The sequence below is a fragment of the Acipenser ruthenus genome, chromosome 11 (genome assembly GCF_902713425.1).
Source record: "Acipenser ruthenus chromosome 11, fAciRut3.2 maternal haplotype, whole genome shotgun sequence".
Classification (NCBI taxonomy): Eukaryota; Metazoa; Chordata; class Actinopteri; order Acipenseriformes; family Acipenseridae; genus Acipenser; species Acipenser ruthenus.
Window position 1 is genome coordinate 9,406,088 of NC_081199.1, and position 19,964 is coordinate 9,426,051.

A 19,964-nucleotide genomic window follows, 5' to 3' on the forward strand; every position below is an offset into this window, starting at 1 on the left:
TCAGTTAACCACATATCCCCATTAGCAGTGAAAACATGATCTATCAGCATTGAGTGGATTGTGCTGCAAGATGCCACAAGGCGACTCACACAAGCAGAATGATTCATTAGCAACTTTTGCTCACAGTTTTATCAAGGGTTCAACTGTTGTGGGGAGTATGTCACAAGTGAAAGCTATAAAGAGCCCGCAGAGACCTCCCCCTCTTCACAAACAGTCTCCTGCTTTGTATGTCAAGGCAAATTGTCTTGCAATCACGAAGAAAGCAAGAATCAGGAGGGCAATTAAGTGTTTGTGTGCAGAGTGCTGGGAGAGGCGCTCGCTGTATTACCAGCACTCACTGGAATTCTCCAATGACTGCTCAGACATGACGCCCACTCCTGTGTAATAATTTCAATGTCATGTGCAATCCCCCTGGATGATTTGTGTATTATGTGCTATTTTCATGAAAGCACTGTCAGATGAAAGCATACTGATTCTGATTACATTGGCCCCTAATTGAATTCTTCCTTGCAGTTTATTGTCTAGAGATTATATAGTATACAAGCTTGGTCATGCTAATGGGGACCATTAGGGGGTCTGGTATTCATATTTATATTGTTTATTTTAACTATTTAAAACCTGACATTGCGCATATTGAGTAAAGATATAATGCTCATTGTCTGTATGTACTGTATGTTCTTTTTTTTAATTATTAAAGGCCCTCAGAAATTGGAGCCAGATTGAGACCCTGTAAATGGGAAGGGTTTACAAACTTTAAAATGCCTGTAGACTTTTTGTGGCAGGGCTGAGGCCTGCCCCTGTAAATGAATGTATTTTTAGGTTTGTTTAAAAGTGTGTTTAATTCGTATCATTTAAAAGTTGGGGTAAAAACTAAATATGACTAGATATGGCAGGGCTGGGAGGTTAGACTTCCTTCCCTGTCTAATTGAAATGGAACGTGCAGCAGGTGGCCAGGTGTCAATTGCATGATTGATGATCAATTAACATTGGTCACCTGCCTTTAAAAAGGGGCTGGAAAGCCAGCCCTTTGTTCCTGTTCTTGCGTACCAGCATGAAGACTCATGCCTGTGTGGATAACCAAGGAGAGGGAATGAGTGAACCAAACATGTGTGTTTAACTGGGATCCTCAGGACCATAGGTAGGGATTCATTTAGGGATTCTAATCCCTCCTAAATTTCTTTAGTTTGTGCAGGGAGAATGTTCCTGAAGCGGGACCTCCCTTTTAGTGGGAGCAGCACATGGCCTGGGCTTGGCCACCTTTAGTTTTATAGCTGTTTTTCCTCACTGTGTTTTGTTTTGCCTTTTTGAATTTTGTATTATGTAAACTATGTTTGTGTATCGTCTCCCGCACTAGGGACACCATTGTTGGCACTCTAGTGGTGGCCACCCACCACTGCAACTGCCTGTGTTTTAATAAAACCTGGATGCCTGAGCGTGTTTCAATGTCAAACCCTCGTGTCTCTCTCGTTTGTCAGCGAATACCCGCACAGTAACAGAACACCCCTGTTACACTTCCAAAAAGAGATTCCTTTTTTTATAGTCAAACTAACAGTTTATGCCCATGTGAAGAACACCAAGGATCGTAATTTAAATGACAATGTTTGCAAACGCGCAATATAAATGCATTTTAGAATTGAAATATACTTCTACTGTATCTAAACAAACACATTACTGCTGTGATCTTTGAACAATACTCTCCTCTAACCATTTAGAAGAAAAAAAATATATATAGCTATATATTTTTAATAATACAAATTCATGACTGATAAGAGACAGGTGTGTTTTATTAAACAGCCTTCAGCTATCTTTCTACTTTGGATCATTGGACTTAATTAAAAGAACAAAATAAACAGTGGTGGATCTTTATAAACCTGATATCTTATTTCACTGTATTTTTATTGTATGTGCTTTATGTTAAAACTGGTGTCTATAAATCACCTCTTGGGGTTTAACACCTGCAGAGTTAATAAAGAGTTCAAGAGAAGTGGTATTAAGACCTGTCATTGTTTAGATCATTAAAATTGACCCCAGTAGCCTAATGTCATTATAATACATGTCAGTGTATTCTAGTTATTAAGACTAGAGAACCATTGGGGGGGAATGGTTCGTTATTGTAGAAAAACTGGCCTCACCATAGCATAAAATGTGCAAGACTAAAAATGTAATTTCCCCTGTCAACGGCACTAAAACAACAGAACGCAGCAAACATTCCCGTGAGATTGACATTATTCATTGCCTCCTATCCCAGAGGGGATTGCCAGGCTTTGACCTTCTGTTTAAGAAGTGTCAGTTCCTGCTCGAGCCGTGGTTTACATCCATGCATGCTGGTGCACTGATCCTATGCAGCACAGGGTCAGTTGCCAGCTCTGCCTTCAGGTCTCCAATCTGAGTTGGCAACAGCAGCGTGCCGGGCCTTACAAACAAAGTTTGAAAAATACCACTGGGGTATAATTAAGATAACGTGTATTTCCCTGAAGAAAAGGCAGCAGAGCCAATAGAAGATGGCCCCATTAACAGCATAGGCAACACAATCAAGCAAGACACAGTCCTAATTAAGTAGCATGTGAGTACTATAATACATCTGCAGTAGACCCTGATAATGATGTGATACAGCCATCGGAAATTTCTTTGTATCAGATAATTTGTATCTTAGGGTGACCAGATTTTCAAAACTGGGACACATTTGTTAAATAATTGATAAGACTAATTAAACCATTTAAATATAGGCTATTTTAATAGTTATTTAAATAGACTTCCTCTCACTCTTAGTATTATCTCTCTTTTTCTTTTTTAAGCAGCTAGCCAATTTCACTACACTCCTGGGTGTATAATTTGTGGCTAATTATTTTAAGTAGCCTTACTGTGTTATACATATTGCATACTTATATATGTCTTTGCACACTGCCTGTCTTGAAAGACATCTTATTCAAAACACAAAATGCATTTAAAAAATAAACAAGGGCTTTTACTTCTCTTTTTTAACTAAAAGAAACACATTTAACTCGCTAGTAGCACATTGTGTCCTCGTAAATCATATGTGCACCGATTGATTACAAACACAAAAATAGTTCTAGCGGTGGTCTCGCATCTAACTCTTACTTTATCTTTTCATAGCAATCCGTTATTTGACTTTTACAAAGCTAATCACAACCAACCAGTATTAAAAAGACTGGTCTTTAGGATAATGTCCTTTTTATACAATGATGTATGCCATAGTGATGGAGTGTGTTCCTCTTTTGTTTCCACTCCATCAAAAGAACATTAATAAAAAGGTTTTGAACAATTCCAAACAGTTTTAATACAGTACACAAACAGCGAAGTGTTACAAAACTGTGACACCATGGGTATGTCTAAATGATATTACCATTCTAAGAATGTCATTGCACTGAAAATGACCTTTAGATTCAGGTTAGTGAAACAACAATGCAGCCCCATATTTCAAGTACTACTCATTAAACAGCATACAGTTTATTAAGCTGTGGAATCAAAAGTAAATATCCTGTCAAATCAGCTTCCTAATAGCTAACTGAATCACCCAGTGCGCAGTGCACAAGTGTCTCCTAACCTCTGTCCTGAATCTGTCTCCACTCGATTAAAAGTGTCTTCTGGTCTCTGTTAGCTGGTACTACTCTAGCTTAAGAAATCTCTGTTTGCAATACAGGCTTTCAGATAGTGTAACACTTCCTTGGTCCCCACACCTTGAACGGTTTATTTCCTGTCATTAACCAACCAGGTGCTTCCCCAACTGGCTGACACGCTTCTAGCCAGTAACATGCTTTGACCCAGAAGACACTGCTGAGATGAAAAGACCTAGGAAGTGCAAGTGTAACAGATTTTGTAGGAGTAAGACATGGCAGATGAGAACTTTCTTTCAAACTAATGTAATAACCCCAATGCTGCTGTGTTATTTGACTGAGAGATGTAGTGGCTACATTAATGCCATATGAAAAACATCTCTCTCTCTCTCTCTCTCTCTCTCTCTCTCTCTCTCTCTCTCTCTCTCTCTCTCTCTCTCTCTCTCTCTCTCTCTCTCTCTCTCTCTCTCTCTCTCTCTCTCTCTCTCTCTCCTGTTTCATTTCAATCAGTCTGATATACTCATGAATCATGTATCCTGCAGGGCTGCTTCAGAATTATATTTTAAAAACATGTTAATGGATGGACAAAAAAAAAAAATCATGAACAGCTGTTCAATTACATTGTCTAATATCCATGCACTTGGTTTAAAGCTACAGTGTCCCGCAATCATGTTTAATCTAAGATATGATCCTTGTATTCCTCCAAAGTATACCCTTTCATGCTTTCTCCTTCCTAGGGGACAGTCTTGGATGGGAAATCAACTCTCTCTGATGATGGAAGTAACCCGATAAAAATCCTATGCGAAGGACACAAGAGGCGGGTGTTTAACCTCCGACTGCAGAAAAAAACGACCATATGATGCAGGCAGAATGAAGAGCTGTTAATTAAATATATTATCGTGTAGATACGAGGTAGGTGAATGAAGCTAAACAGAATGTGATACATGTAGGTGTTCTTAGACCTTTGTGTTATTTCCAGTTGCAGATTATCTACAACCCACCCTTTGTTTTGATCTATTTCTGATGTCACATCTTAGCTGGGACCTCTAGGAAAAGAATCAAGATACTACAGTACCTTTTTCAGTTAACATTACCTGTTTTTTTACATGATTGCATGTTTAGAATTGGGAAAACTTTTAAAAACAATTAAAACTTAGAAAGCTAAACTTATAAAAGTCACGTATATACATACTTGTTGGCCAATGCTTTTCTTCAGGGTTCAGAGACCTCATGTAGATGTTTACCAATAGCAGAAATGTCGTCTTATAAGTTTTACCTATAAATGAGAACCTGATCTCAAATGTACCTGTATTACAAGTTATCCTCTATAATCCAGCAGTGGGATAGAGAGATTCCGTCGGAATATCCTACAATACACTGACTCGCTACAGAATTGGGATATCCTGTAATAAACCCAACATCATAAAGGCTTACTTTTTAAACCTCAACACAGCTCAGCCTCCAGACACCCACCTACATTTATATAGCTGTCTATATCATTTTGAAATACTACCACTACTACTACTAGACCTGTACCTGATCATATCCAGATACTGTACTAACATCTACAGTGGTTTAAAAAAAAAACAAAAAAAAACTTTTGTTTTTCTTTCAAATATTTTAAAACTAAGAAAAAAACCAGTAAACATTGAAAATGTGTATGAAACTCAGTTACATGTTAATAAACAATCCATAGCTATGCCATGCACGTGTGTATCTATCATTAGACTGCCATTGGAGCTCATATGTCAAATGTGTGTTGAGTATGCTTTTTTTGAGACTGCTCCAGTAAACAACAGACATTCAAACACTGGTATGGAATGTTACCGATATCAGTATGTAAGCCAGCCACACTACCTAAATAATGCACATTCAAACCACATGATGCCATTCACAATCACAGTTTTTAATGGTGATGATCATGTGAATAGGGTATTAGTACCTTTACACAACACTCTTTATAGGTCTTCTTTTTTACTGGAGCAGGAAACTATCAAGAATCATCAGATACACACACATGCATGGCATATATATATATATATATATATATATATATATATATATATATATATATATATGTGTATATATATATGTATATATAATATTGGCTTTTTATTAACATGTAACTAAATGAACTAGCAAGCAGTTAATTGCATATTAATTATATACCACTCAAAATACAGCATTACCAAAAAAACATAAAATTTGCTATTTCTAGAACAGTAGAACAGCCACGCATAGTTTAAAGCAGCTTGGACAGTATAAAAGATTCGCTACACCCCAGCTTCATGACATAGTGACATTGTGAGTCTGGATTGATTTTCTGTCTTGCGGTCAGCGAGGGGATTGGTCACTTCATTACAGAGGATCACTAATCCACTGCATGCACTTTTACTGTTTTAAAACGTGCTCGATATCTATTACTCTTTTTATATGCCACTGTAATAGAAAATCACAGGTCTGAATGGCCATTTTACACACACTCGGTGACTTCAGCCAACATTCTTACATTCAATAGGCGTTATGTGAAGTCACTTAATTTATAAGGAAAGTGCATTTGGCAATGAGTGATGGACGGTAATTAAAAAGTGGCTAATAACCTCCCCACACCTGACATTTCGGCTGGGTTTTCTGGTCATCATTATCTACATATAGATTAAAAACCGTAATTGGACCAGAGATGAGGTTAGGAAAACCAAGCACCTTCAAGCCATTAGGCTGTCTTTGACTGACACTGTGATTCTTTTTCTTCCTAATACGACAAAATTGAATGTGGGATATCTTAAAATACTTATTAACACCGCAAATATTGGCTGAAAAACAGGCTGGCTGTAAAATAATGCGTTCATAAGCTAATCCTTCATTTACATTTGCTTCATGTGTTGCAGGTAATAGGATCCCCCCCCACTCCATTTTACCCATAGATGTTGAGGGTCCTCCGAGACCTGGTAAAGGCACGGCCGTGTGGTATGCAGGGTTTCATACAGTGAAGACAGCACAGGTTTGAGTCCTGGCTGTGCCAAGTTGCTGATCCTCATCCAAATTGTCTCTGGCAAACTGGGCTAGGGCTGTTTCTCCACACCACAATGACTGGACGTTCTAAAATGGGGAGAAAAACGGGGGTAAAATCTACATTTCACTTTGCTTATTGTCACTGGTCAATATCAGTCACATTTATCAGCCATACAACTGATTTCCAGCCCACCTTGGGAAAACACAAGATTAGAAGGCTCAAAAGCAAGTGGCTGTAATGAAGCAATTTGAATACAAAGTACAGCAGCACAATATAGCATACTGATATTAAGTGTCTGACTGATTTTTTACTGAAGGCTATTTCAGTTTTGCATAGCCGGAGCTTATTCCACATCAAAAGGTCACATAAAAGAACGCAGGCATGCTGAAAATAAACTTACAAAACTAATTACACAGTAATTCCTGCTTACTGTCTTTTGGAAATAACTCCAAGGTCTGCCTTTCACTAAAAATGAATGAAACATTAGTTATTCATCAGTAATAACTAGTTCTTAAATATTGGAAAGGGGACCACATTTCTCCGAGTAGAAACATGGTATGCTTCACATTTTACACTATGTTTGTTTTAGAGTAATGCTGGTAGGCTGATGGCAGGGCCATTACTAGAACCCCTAAACAAAACTAAAGATGTCCTGTTTCTAAGCGTTCTTTCTGTGTATAATGTAGTTATGTCAGTGTTCTAAATCAGCTGTAAATGATGTCCAATATATTAATGAAATCTGTTATTATTGTTATTGTTACTTTGTGATCCATCATACATTATATATACAAAAATGCAATAAATATAATAACAGAAATGTTGTTTACTGAGCGGTCATAGCATGAGGCTTCTGGGAACAGGAGTTATTTTATAACTCTTGATATATATAGGAGGCTGTGTGGTCCAGTGGTTAAAAAAAGGGCTTGTAACTAGGAGGTCCCCAGTTCAAATCCCATCTCAGCCCCTGACTCATTGTGTGACCCTGAGCAAGTCACTTAACCTCCTTGTGCTCCGTCTTTCGGGTGAGATGCACTTGTAAGTGACTCTGCAGCTGCTGCATAGTTCACACACCCTAGTCTCTGTAAGTTGCCTTGGATAAAGGCATCTGCTAAATAAACAAATAATAATATTTTGTCAATGTTGATGTAATCATCAGTGTGACTCTGGAAGTGGAATGAAGGACCACCACGCTGGATCTGGAGAAGTGAGATGTCTTCAAAGGGCAGTCTGTAAATACTGTTCATTAATAGTTTTCCATTATGCATGCCTCCTTTTGAACAGAAAATGTGAGATCTGTGAAGTGACAGCAACACATATTAGGTCAAATGTACTGGGATTATTGTTTGTGCTACATACTTTAAGCAGCCTTCAATGTTTAAATAAAAGGGATTATTGTATTGCCACGTGGCCCACAATAAACGTTGCAGTTACTAAAGTGGACCTAAATAAAAATGATAGTAAGGTCAACAATAGATATTTCAATGCTACATTTATTTGTCACACTCTATACCGATTTCACCCAAACAAACACCCCATCCAATGTTTAAGATGGCCGCCACAAACATTCAACTCTTCACACAGATGAAGGCATTGGCTGAATGGTTTGTTTGCCTGTGTGGTTTCCTATAGCTGCGCTCAGGGGGAGGGGAGGAATGGAAATGTTGCTGCAGTCTTCAGTGTGCTGTGCTGAGCTGATCCGAGTCACAGGGAGACAGCCAGGCTGACAGCCAAGGGTCGCAGGGGGTCAGCCAGCAGAAACTCTGCTCATGAATTTCCTCTCTCAGCCTCTGACAAAGAGGGGAGGTTTTTGATATGGTTGTCATGACAACCACTGCGTTAGGGGAGAGTTCTAGGATTGTATATATTTTCAGGGATGAATGGGGCAAGGAACTGTAATTTAAAAGTGTTGTTTACAATATATATATATACATTTAAAAAAAAAAAAAAAACCAAAAAACATTTTTTATCTATTTTTTTGGACGCTTCTCGCTCTCCCCCACCTGTTGTGAACCACTGGGTAAATGTGATGGATTAGCTACTGCAAAACTTCATATTAGCTGCTCATGTATAATTTAGTTTGAGTTGTGATCACAAGTTTTTGAAGATTCTGATCAATGTGAATTAAAGATTGCTAAATGGCAAGCTTGGTTTCTTCTCACCCAAACTAAGCTGTATTTCAGTTAAATTTGTTATAATAGTGGAAAACACTAGTGGAGGCTTTGAGTAAATTGTTGATGCTCATCATATTTAAGAAGTCTTTGATGAATATAGAGAAAGTCATTCCAGTATGAATTACTATAACTTTGAAGGGCTCACATTTTCTATACCATGCTAACATTATGGTAAATGTGTATTTAAGTTTTTATAGCAAGCAAGCATAAATTGGCAAACTTCAATTCTGAACTTCCCCTCAAGACCGATGACAAACCATTTTCAAATTCAAGCTTGTTTTTACGTTTAGTAAGAAAAAAGCAAACTCCTTCTCTAACTGGTATTTTTTTTAATAAAGCACAGCATAAATGACGCGGTTGCTGTCATTAATGGGGTCAGTTTGTGATGCATCCTAAAAAAGCACACAGAAAACTGGCACTTTAATAGGCTGACAGATCCTCAATGGAGAGATTTCATTTCTGATCTTCCACCTCGCTGCGCCACTCTCTCTCCAGTTCCTGCCCCTGGGCAACACTTAATGTTACCTGGAAGTAGATTCTGTTTGCAGTTTTCCTGTGTCTGTGTGGGGAGACATTAAAGCTCTCAAGCCTTTACTGTGTCACCTGAGTGAAGCATCAGTCTCTCCAGTGCTCTGAGTAAAACAAAACTCATCACAAACTGAAAACTTGACACAGGATACAGTATGTACCTCCTAACTAGTCATATTCTGGTATTGAGAAAAAAACGGAAATCAAAATGTAGCATATTTCATAACAAGGTGTATAGAACAGATGAACAACAACATACACCACTTCTATCCTGTGACTACTGGAAGGAGTAGGCATTTGGTCTGTCGGCCATGATAAAATATTTGCACACAGCAGATTTTGTATTTACTCAGACGTTTTGTCTGAAGTAGTATTAATTCTTCTGTACTGCAGTTTATAGAAAACTTTGTTTTGCTATAAATTGTCCAGATGGTGGCATCAAACATTTGTTTTATAGAAAAGGGATGAAAAGCCAAAAGGAGAAAACAACTATGTTTTTTAAGTGAATTGTTTTCCAGTTTGCATTTCAAGTACAATTTGAAGCTGCTTACCGGGACCAAGTACAGGACAAGTCAATCCATTCTCTCAGTTAAAAATAAAAATAAAAGCTGTAAATGAGAACTTCTCATTATAATGTTCTACCGATGGTATAGGATGGCTGCAATGCAAGACCTAGTGCATGGTTTGCTACTTCCTGAAGTGGCAGCAGTAATATGGAGGGCATGTTTTGGAAGGTGGCATTAAAAGGGTAACTGAGCACAGCCCAGGGCAGCATAGAAAAGGAAGTTCCTTCTGTCAGGGCAGGCTTGCTGGACGTGTGATGAAGCCTCTCTGACTCGGCCTTTCCCTTTCGACTCCCTCTCACCTCACAACTCAATTCAAAAGTTAACATGCCAAAAAATGAAAAAAGGCTCATTAAAAACCTCTTGACAACAAGCAAGTGACATAGCATTTCATCCCGTCTTTATGAACTCCTATTTTTTGAAAGGAGACAATTCCATGTTAAGTAGTTTCAAATGTAATTTTAATTGCTTTGTTTTCTTTCCTGTTTTATGGTGTTTACAATCATTCAGAGTGGTTCTGAACAGCTTTCCTCGTTCCATTCAAGTCATGTGACAGTGTGACCTTTCAACTCTGCCAGCCCCACCTGCCTTCTGACAATATAAATATAAGGTAGGCAGGGCAGTTATAATTGAGTTGAAGAGCAGATACTGTTTATTGGATTAACTGTTATAAAAACACTAAGGGTTCAGCAACTAAAAAGTCTCTTCTTCAGGTGTAAGTGAAAATATGTTATTTGCTTATCAGAAGCCAGATTACTGGAACAAATCAATCGTCTAGATTAACATGATTAAACAATCTCTTTTCACAATACTAGGTATTAATTGTTTGGTTCTAGTTTTGTAAACCGAATAAGAGTTTGCTATTCAGAGGTAAAGGCTAGAATAAACACTTTGAAAATATGTGTTCCCTCTCTGACAGTATGTGTTAAAGCTTCAGTGTTCACGCATTCATGTTCAATTTTTTTTACCCAGTAAGTTTCATGGCTTATTACTTACTACAGTTTTACAGCATTTACCATTCTGATCAATGTACTTTATCAGGCCTTGTTTACTCTCCACTTGGTTTACATTCCCTACAGGTAGTTTCAGTTGCATGGGCTTCCACCCTTTAAGTTTTTTTGCCGCTATCAAAATTAAGTTCAGTTTTAAATTAAAATGACATAAGAAAAAAGAAACAGATCCAAAGCTTCCACATAAACTAGCCTGGGGCACAAGTTTCTCAAAAACTGCCTTTCAGCCAAGGATAAAAGACGTTTACTCCCCATGAATTCAAATGGTAACAGACTTCCCCTACCAATACATCAGTATTGCATATTCAACAGATTCTGTCAGCTGCCATCAGGGGTACAACTCTCTGGCAGTGTGGAGTAGTGGTTAGGGCTCTGGACTCTTGACTGGAAGGTTGTGGGTTCAATCTCAAGTAGGGGACACTGCTGCTGTACCCTTGAGCAAGGTACTTTACCTAGAGTGCTCCAGTAAAAACCCAGCTGTATAAATGGGTAATTGTATGTAAATAAATAAATAATGTGTAAAAAAAAATGTAATTGTATGTAAAAATAATGTGATATCTTGTAACAATTGTAAGTCGCCCTGGATAAGGGCATCTGCTGAGAAATAAATAATAATAATTATGGAAATGTACTACAAAATTGCATATTTACCATACAAAACTAGTAATGGTGATGTACACATATATTTTTGTAATTATTGATAGTATAATATTTTATCATTTTGTTTTTTTATACACTAATACAGCTTCCTGGAGACAAAAAAAAAACAACAAAAAAACAAAAAAACAAAAAGACAGCTAAAATAATTCAACTAGTCGGTATCCCTCCAAAAATGTGAACTTGGCAGGTATTTTTTTCCTCAGTTACATCTGTCACTTCTCTGAAGTCTCTTAAAAGGCCTGGACTGCAGCGCTACACTTTTGCCACAGGGTGTCCCCCTTCCCCTACTCTTGAGCTCCGACTGCTCAGCGAGGCGAGCTGCCCTGCTTGGCCTGTCAATCCAGGCCCTGGGCCCATTCATCATATTAAAAACTGCTAGTCCCTTTTTTTTTTTTTTTACAGACAATGAGAGAAAATCGGCCTTTTGAGGAAGGGTATTTTTGTTGTTTACACAAAAGAGTTGGGCTGTTAACACATGTAAGGTAATGGGATTCCCTACTGGCTCCATTCGAGGCCTAGCGTTCAGGCCTTGCCTGATGGATTACCCACACCATTCATCTAAATTATGTCACAGGCAATAAGCAACCTGCTTAATCTGTCCAAATGAAGCTCTTGGTTGGTAACTGTTGACACTTGTTTAGCACTCTTTTCCTCACAATTACAGCTAGCTTGAGCTGACGACAGGCCCCATCCGCAGACTGAAGTGCTGCAAAGCAGCCAACAAAACACCTTTAATTTACAGGCTTCCTGGCACGCTGTCTTTGACAGGTGTTAAGTGTGAAACACTGTGGAAGAAAATAAGTCTAATATTGGCACACAATATACTTGTATTTATGAATATTTTATTTTAGTTCATGTTATTATGTTCATGCATTTTTCAAGATGATATGCAAGTTATAGTGATTTCCTACCACAGAATGATTAATTTGCTTAACCCCCCCAACAATAAGCCACACTGAACTGTACAAGGACAGGATGCTAATGTACTATATAGGATAATATCCCACTAAGAAAGCAGTACTGTATATATTTTATATGTATCTCCTATTATTTTTGTCACATTATTAATAATAATAATGATTAATAGGGTTTCAGTGTTTGCTTTGAAGGATTAAATACAGTTTTGTATGAATGACAGCATATCAAGCTTTATTTAAGTAAAACAGATTTAAATACATTTTGTGAATAGGGCTCGTTCATGTTCTTGTTAATTTTCTTCTATTTTTTCTTTTTGAAAATGGTAAGTGTGTATAAGATGGGCATTTTGCCTTCAAGTGACAATCAAACAGTTATTTCACCTTTAATGGAGCTACAACAGGGTATATATTGTAGAACTTGTCTATCCTCTCCCCATGTGCATCAAATCGTATGTAGGCACAATTTGCTAATTTAAAGGTAATTTTACTTTCTTGCATCCATTTTTAACATGAGAACCTTATTTAAACATTATCATCTTATAATATTTAGCACTCAATGCTAGACAACATACTGTACTGAAATATGAAGTTGTTTAAAGATGATGCTTCAATAAAATAAAAATAAACAATATTTGTATCTCTCACTTGCAGGCCCAAATCCAATCTTGCAGACGCTTATACTATACCATCCTCTAAAATCCAAGGTCTTTTTCAAAGATACATTTTTCATAGGGTATTGTGATATTACTATATTACAGTTTTATTTGATGTGCTTATTTTGACCTTTCAGGCTTAGTTACTATATAGAGAATTGTACTGTACTTTTTTTTTTTCTGGTTTGCTATATGAGAGCTGTTCCTGCTTCAATCAGTACCAAAGAGTAACTGTTCTTTTGCTCTCAACTGACAGATATTGCAAAATGAAATGCATATAGCCCATTGTATGCTTTTATGATACCACAATCTAACAGTACAATAGCCTTCTTTAACAGAAATTACATAAAATGAAATCAAATTGCTAAGGAAGCACATCAACATTTGGAATAAATTAATGATAATTTATAGACTTTAAAAAATAATTGAACCCAAACGTTATAGTAAAACATGTTTACAATTACATACCGTAATGCACTGTTTATAATATCAATGTGCTGTATGTTTTCTTTCCTTCTTTCTTTAAACTGTGTGCATTCCTGCCCTAAATTGGCTAACGAGAAACATCTTAGCACATGGGTCAATAAACATAACACAATTATAATAATAAGCAGTTACTATAATTGATAACAATACATAAAATGTTTTAGCTTACACAACTACCACTTTATTATTCAAACTGGATTCCAAACAGATGCTGTAAGGGTTCTCTTAATCAACATATTATAGCATTACTTCCAATTTAAAACAAGTCAATTTATAGTATAGTACAATAGAATCCAGCAGGTTTATCTTACTGAAAAATACGTGCAAAGAGAATCTACTTTCATTGTCAACTATATAATTCACCCCCTCCCCCCCCCCCCCCCCCCCCCCCAATTCTAAAGTGGTGATTTTTCTGTCATATCTTTATCTAGCTTTGAGCTGCTCTGAGCAGATCTGGGATCCTAACTGCTGGCACAGAGCAGACTCTCATTCCACTCAAGTCACATTGTGACCTTTCAACTCTGTGAGAGAGAGAGAGAGAGAGAGAGAGAGAGAGAGAGAGAGAGAGAGAGAGAGAGGAGAGAGAGAGAGAGAGAGAGAGAGAGAGAGAGGAGAGAGAGAGAGAGAGAGAGAGAGAGAGAGAGAGAGAGAGAGGAGAGAGAGAGAGAGAGAGAGAGAGAGAGGAGAGAGAGAGAGAGAGAGAGAGAGAGAGAGAGAGAGATTGTAAAAGTAGGGCCTGCAGAATTTAAAGGTGCCGGAAAGTAAATATAAGTAATCGAATAAAATGACATTTGAAACTATTATTGAACTTTATAGGTGTTTCTTTTCATGTTATCAGTGTACAAAAACACCATAAATTGCAACAATGGAGATTGCCTTTTACCCCATATATTGAAACGTTTCTTTTGCCTTCCATGAGCTAAAACAGACCTTGAATATGCTCTTAACAGTCCTTGCTGTTCATGTTACAGAGTAGCCAGAAAGCTTCTGCAAAAAATTACCAGAGGTAATGTAAACAAACTGGTAAGCCAACAAAGTCAGTTTTCCAGGTTGTTCAAATTATTTCCTTAAACGTACTATACTGTATTCACAACTTTGCTGATTGGTGTAAATGACATACAAGTTTAATATATTTTTAAAAATATATTGCACTATTACATTTTTCATACAAAGCAAAATCAATAGCTAATACAGGATGTAATTACACTAAACCGACCAGGCTTATTAGTTTTAACAACCCCTGCCAGCTTTGGGCCAATATTAAAAAAAAAGGTTGCCTTGTCCTCCTGTAAAATTAGTATAACAAAATCCTATTATGTTTTTGCTTTTGTGGCAGTAACACATATAAACCCTTTTTTTCCAAATGTCACTTGTTTTTGTCTGTTTATTTTCATTTATACCACTTGTGGCTCAAAAGTTATTTAAAAAAGTGAGTGAGTGTTGTGACATACTGCAAAACAATTATATTCTAATGCTAAGAATACATTGTATCATTTCAAACTATTTACATCAGCAAACCTTGATTGAAATTTTAACGAGGATATTTTCATATAGGAATTTTAAAATACTGGGTCTGAAGAATGCACTTCTCTGCACTCAGCTCATCCGAGTCGGCTCCGTGCTAACTTGTAAAAATGATTACTGCACAGCACCTTCACATGAGTTAGTATAGCTACAGTATATTGTGATTGATATCTTATTTATAACAAATATAAAACATGTGTGGCATAACCAAGATATGTCATGAAAAACCATGACACAAGTTATGACACCACCCAAATAAAATACTTGAAGCCTGTACTGTTCTTGCTGTTCTGACCGCTGTGCTGCAGGTTTCCATGAGCTCTCGCCATGAACCCAAATCGATGTTGCACTGTGATAGACAGGAAGACTGCATAGGAAAGTGACCATGTTTTTCAATGGATCATTATACCCTATGGTGCTACTGGCTTACACTGTACACTTATGTAAACTAAGGCTAACACATATACCTGTCTGTATATGTTACCTCTTGGGGACATTATTAGGAAATGCAATCTTGGCTTTCATTTTATGCTGCTGATAAACACATCTATGCATCATTTCCAGCCCTGCCAGATATGGCAACAGATACTCTTACAAAGTGTTTCACTGAGATCCGATCATGGATGGCTACAAACTGGTTGAAAATAAACCCTGGTTTTGTTAACTGGCTCTAAAATGGGTTTAGCGAAATGTAATCTAATCAATATTATTTTTGATGGCAATTCCATTTTACCTTCCACTAGAGCGAAGAACCAGGGTGCTATCTTGGACACTGAGCTTTCTTTTGATTTCCATATTAATTCTGTTATCAGAATTGCTTTTTATCATTTGAGAAATGCTGGATATGAGCGATGCAGAGATGTTGATACATGCATTTATAACCTCTCGTCTTGATTATTGCAATTCTCCGTTTGTTGATATCCCTGTCACTAAACTCAGAAGGCTTCAGCTTGTCCAGAACGCAGCTGCCAGACTGCTTTCTCACACTCGTCGTTCTCACCTGTGCGCAGGTGCTTACATTGGTTACCAGAGAGCTACCAAATTGATTTTTAAAGTTGCTGTAATAACTTATAAGGTCCTTCATGGATTAGGGCCACCCTATCTCCAAGAACTCCTAACTCTGTATTTCCCTACTCGTTCTTTGAGACTAGCAAATTCTGAACTTTTAGTTGTTCCAAAAAGTTGTTTTGAATCTACTGGAGCCAGCACTTTTTGCTGTTGTGCGCCTCGGTTATGGAACTCTATTCCGGATCCCATTAGGCAGATTGAAACATTGGATTCTTTTAAGTCAGAATTGAAAACACTTTTTTAAATGTGCTTTTATATCATTGGTTGTAACTGGATTATATTATATATATGAGCTATTTTTTTTTATTTGATCTTTGTACAGCGCTCTGGGGTGCCATGGCGTGAAGGGCACCATGTAAAAATACATTTTGTATTCCTGAATATTTTTGGCAATGGGCACAATTCTACACATTTAACTCCAACGTTTAAACTCTAAACCATTCGCAACCCTACCCTGGACTCTGAAATGAAGTGTGTGATGATTACAAAAATAAATAGATTTAGTCGTCCTGCAGCTGAAACTTTAAATGAACAGCAGTTGCCTGTCAATTGCAAAGCTTTCTAGATGTCCGATGCAATGTGGAGGGCAGCTTGCACGAGATGACTAACACTAAACTTGTGGCTTTCCTTCCCTCCTCTGGCTGTCATCAAAGCGATAGGGGGAAACTTGAGACAGCCTGTGTAAGACAAGCAGTTGGTCTGCATGTGTGTTTTGCTGCCTTCCACTCTCTTTGAAAGCACAGATTGCAAGAAGGATCCGCATTTCAAACATGTGTTGGCATTAAATTGGCATTTTTCCTGCATAGAACACTTGAAAGAATTAGACCAGGGGTTTTCAACAGGGGGTACACGTATCCCTGGGGGTACTTCTTAAGGGTCATAGGGGGTACGCAGGACGACTCACAAATGCACAAATACAAATGAAAGTAAGAGAAAATAATGATCTTGAATTTGTTTAACGGTAGTATATATTCTCTAAACCACCTTGTATACTTATTTAATCTTTGTTTAGCAGGTCAAAGTTAACCGCTAATGAAAAAAAAACAAAAAAACACACACTCTATCACGTCCATATTTTTTTTCCCCACCTGTACGCATGCGCGATTTCGATTACGTGGATTTCCAAGGTGAAGCAGGCGTATGGCGGTTGTATCTGGAGAGCGCTCTGTGCTGCGCTTTTCTGTTTTCATCTTGTCATATTAGTGAAGCTTAGTGTTTCTGCGTTTTTTAGAAGTATAAATGCTCTGGTAAACAGTCATCACAATAATTATACTCTTGGACGGTTTTTGTTTATTATCGTGGCTGCATTTTATTAACAGTAATGGCGGCTGGTTAAATATGTGTTCGGTGTTTGATACAAAAGTCAGAAAGTGCAAAGCGACATAAAGTTATACAGAGGTCCTTTGGATCATTTTTAGTTAGTAATTATCGTTTTATCTTGAGGTTAATGTTTTTGATACTGTTAACATTTTAAACGGCACGCATAATTATGCTGAAGTGGGAAGTAAATAGTAACAGTGCAGACTATTTTGTATTATTTATAATGACTTTTCCCAATAGAAAGCGAGTCTTTCCAAAGATTCCTAAATACTACCTTTTAATTCTTTGCATCCAAAGACATGTAATTAAGTTTTAAGAATGACGCCTACTGTTCGGCTTTCTGTCTCAGCAATTTGTCAGTCCCAGGCTATATGTTAAATAAACGGGAGACAAAAATAAATGTATTAACCAGGTTATTCTGCCTTTTATTGCAACTGTGGTACCATTCAGTGAGCGAAAATTGTAAAGGGTACTTTATCTGAAACCTCCTGACAGAAGGGGTACAGTTTAAAAAAAGGTTGAAAACCCCTGAATTAGACAATTCTAGGAACTCTGGGACATTAGTCTTCTGTCACTGCTTATTTCATTTTGAAATAATAATAATACTGTAGGTCAAGTTTAATGTGAGAATAGGTACAATACCACCTTAAATGTGATAGTACATTTGTGTTGTCCAGTCGAGCATTTGCTGGATCAAATGGAAAGGGCTGGTGAAAAGAAGACTTCTTGAGCAGTTAAAATAGATACCCCCCCCCCAGAAAGTGGGATCAATCTAAAAGAGGTCAGAGCAGATTTATATAAAGAGACACCCAATGTATATAGGAGACTTTCCTTTACTAAGTGTATCATTATTCTTTTTTATTTTGGACTAACAGCATTTTCATGACTGACTAATGCGAATCAAAAATGATGCACTGTATAATGAAAAAGTGTTAACATGTCACACGAGAAATATTGTGACACGCTGTTTCCTTTAACTGCGTTGACACTGGAAACCACAAATCGCTAGCAGAGCAGAGGTAAGGTACATAATGAGCAATTTCTCCATCTTCACATAAGATCACAAAGTTGAGTAGCAGTATTTTGTATATATATATATATATATATATATATATATATATATATATATATATATATAATTATATATGGTACAAGATGCCTCAAAGTATTTACTGCTACTGACATCCATAAAGGTTTTCTATTTATAAGGATACAATCAGTTTGTATAAATACATATTTCTTTAGATTTTGTAAGCCGTGTATGTGCAGTGCTTGAAAGTATTGGTAAACAGTCCTGGGTATGGATCTAAAATGTCAGCGTTATCTGCATTCATGTATTCTTCTTTTTGTTTCGATTTTCATTTTCTCTTTCAGTCATCACATCCAGGTGACTTTTTAAAAGCACCCCTGTGCCTTCATTTCAGCTCTTATGTCTAACCTCCAAGTCCATGTGGTACACCAGGGTGTAACCATTAAACTGTCCCCCCCCACCCCCCCAGTGGATGTAAGAAACACCACATCTGTCCTACTATTTGTGTTATTTCTTATGGATATATTTATTTCATTCACTGGAGTGTTTCAGGGGGACAGGCTACACTCTGGTGTACCAGATGTAGATGTTACAGGGTGACAAACACTTTTATTTATATGATTTTGTTGAGCACTGTTTGATTATGTCACTTTGTATTTTTTGTATTTATTTTTTGCACATTACATTTGCTTGTTTTAGAAATGCGTGCCTGTGTGTTTTGATTTGTTTACTTTATATTTTATAATTAGATTGTTTGGAGCACTACATGGGTTTTAGCTATACTTTGTAAGCAAACATCTTTTTTTTCTTCAAAATAAGAGGCAAAGGCTATTGTGTGGTATTGATGCTGGGAGGCTATAGGGTTTGCCGAGTCACGTCTTCTATGGGGGATGGGAAGCTAAATTAGCTATATATTGGCTCTCCTTATGAAGGGCCAGCAATTGTGGGAATGGGAAGATCGTGGCTTGAGTGCTTTTGCCTACCAGACGGTAAGGTAAAACAGCCTTATTTTGTATGCATATAGAGTAGACCATTGTCGCGAATTCTCTAGATGTAATTATTTGTCAGACTTTTTGCTGTTATATTGTATTAATACACTTTTACAAGATAAGCGCTTGGTTGTGTTCCTGGAGGGTTAGAAGCGGCGTGGCTCCTCTACACAGTTCTTCTCAAACCTGTGCTTATCGGGAATTGTAAATTACAAATATCTTTATTGCACCAGTACTTACAGCCTTAACAGTATGCAATTTCTGGACAATGAAATTCTTGTCCTATCTTTAGAAAGTGCCATGGGATTTCATATATTTATACCACAGCTGGGACCAGAAAGGGAGGGGGGGGGGGGGGGGGGTATTGATTTATTTCAATTTAATTTGCATTTGCATTTGGAAGATATTAGTAGTGATCACAATATGCAATGGGTATTCCTAGGAGTGCCCGATCGCA

At 37.3% G+C, this 19,964-nt stretch overlaps 1 long non-coding RNA gene across 1 annotated transcript; it reads left to right on the plus strand.

Annotated features, from left to right (window-relative positions):
• Positions 1-1,048: 1,048 nt before the first annotated feature.
• LOC131739414 (uncharacterized) lies at positions 1,049-8,470 on the plus strand. Its single transcript, XR_009330513.1, has 3 exons — positions 1,049-1,138; positions 4,313-4,487; positions 6,464-8,470. It is a non-coding gene; the product is annotated as an uncharacterized LOC131739414 (long non-coding RNA).
• Positions 8,471-19,964: the final 11,494 nt, after the last annotated feature.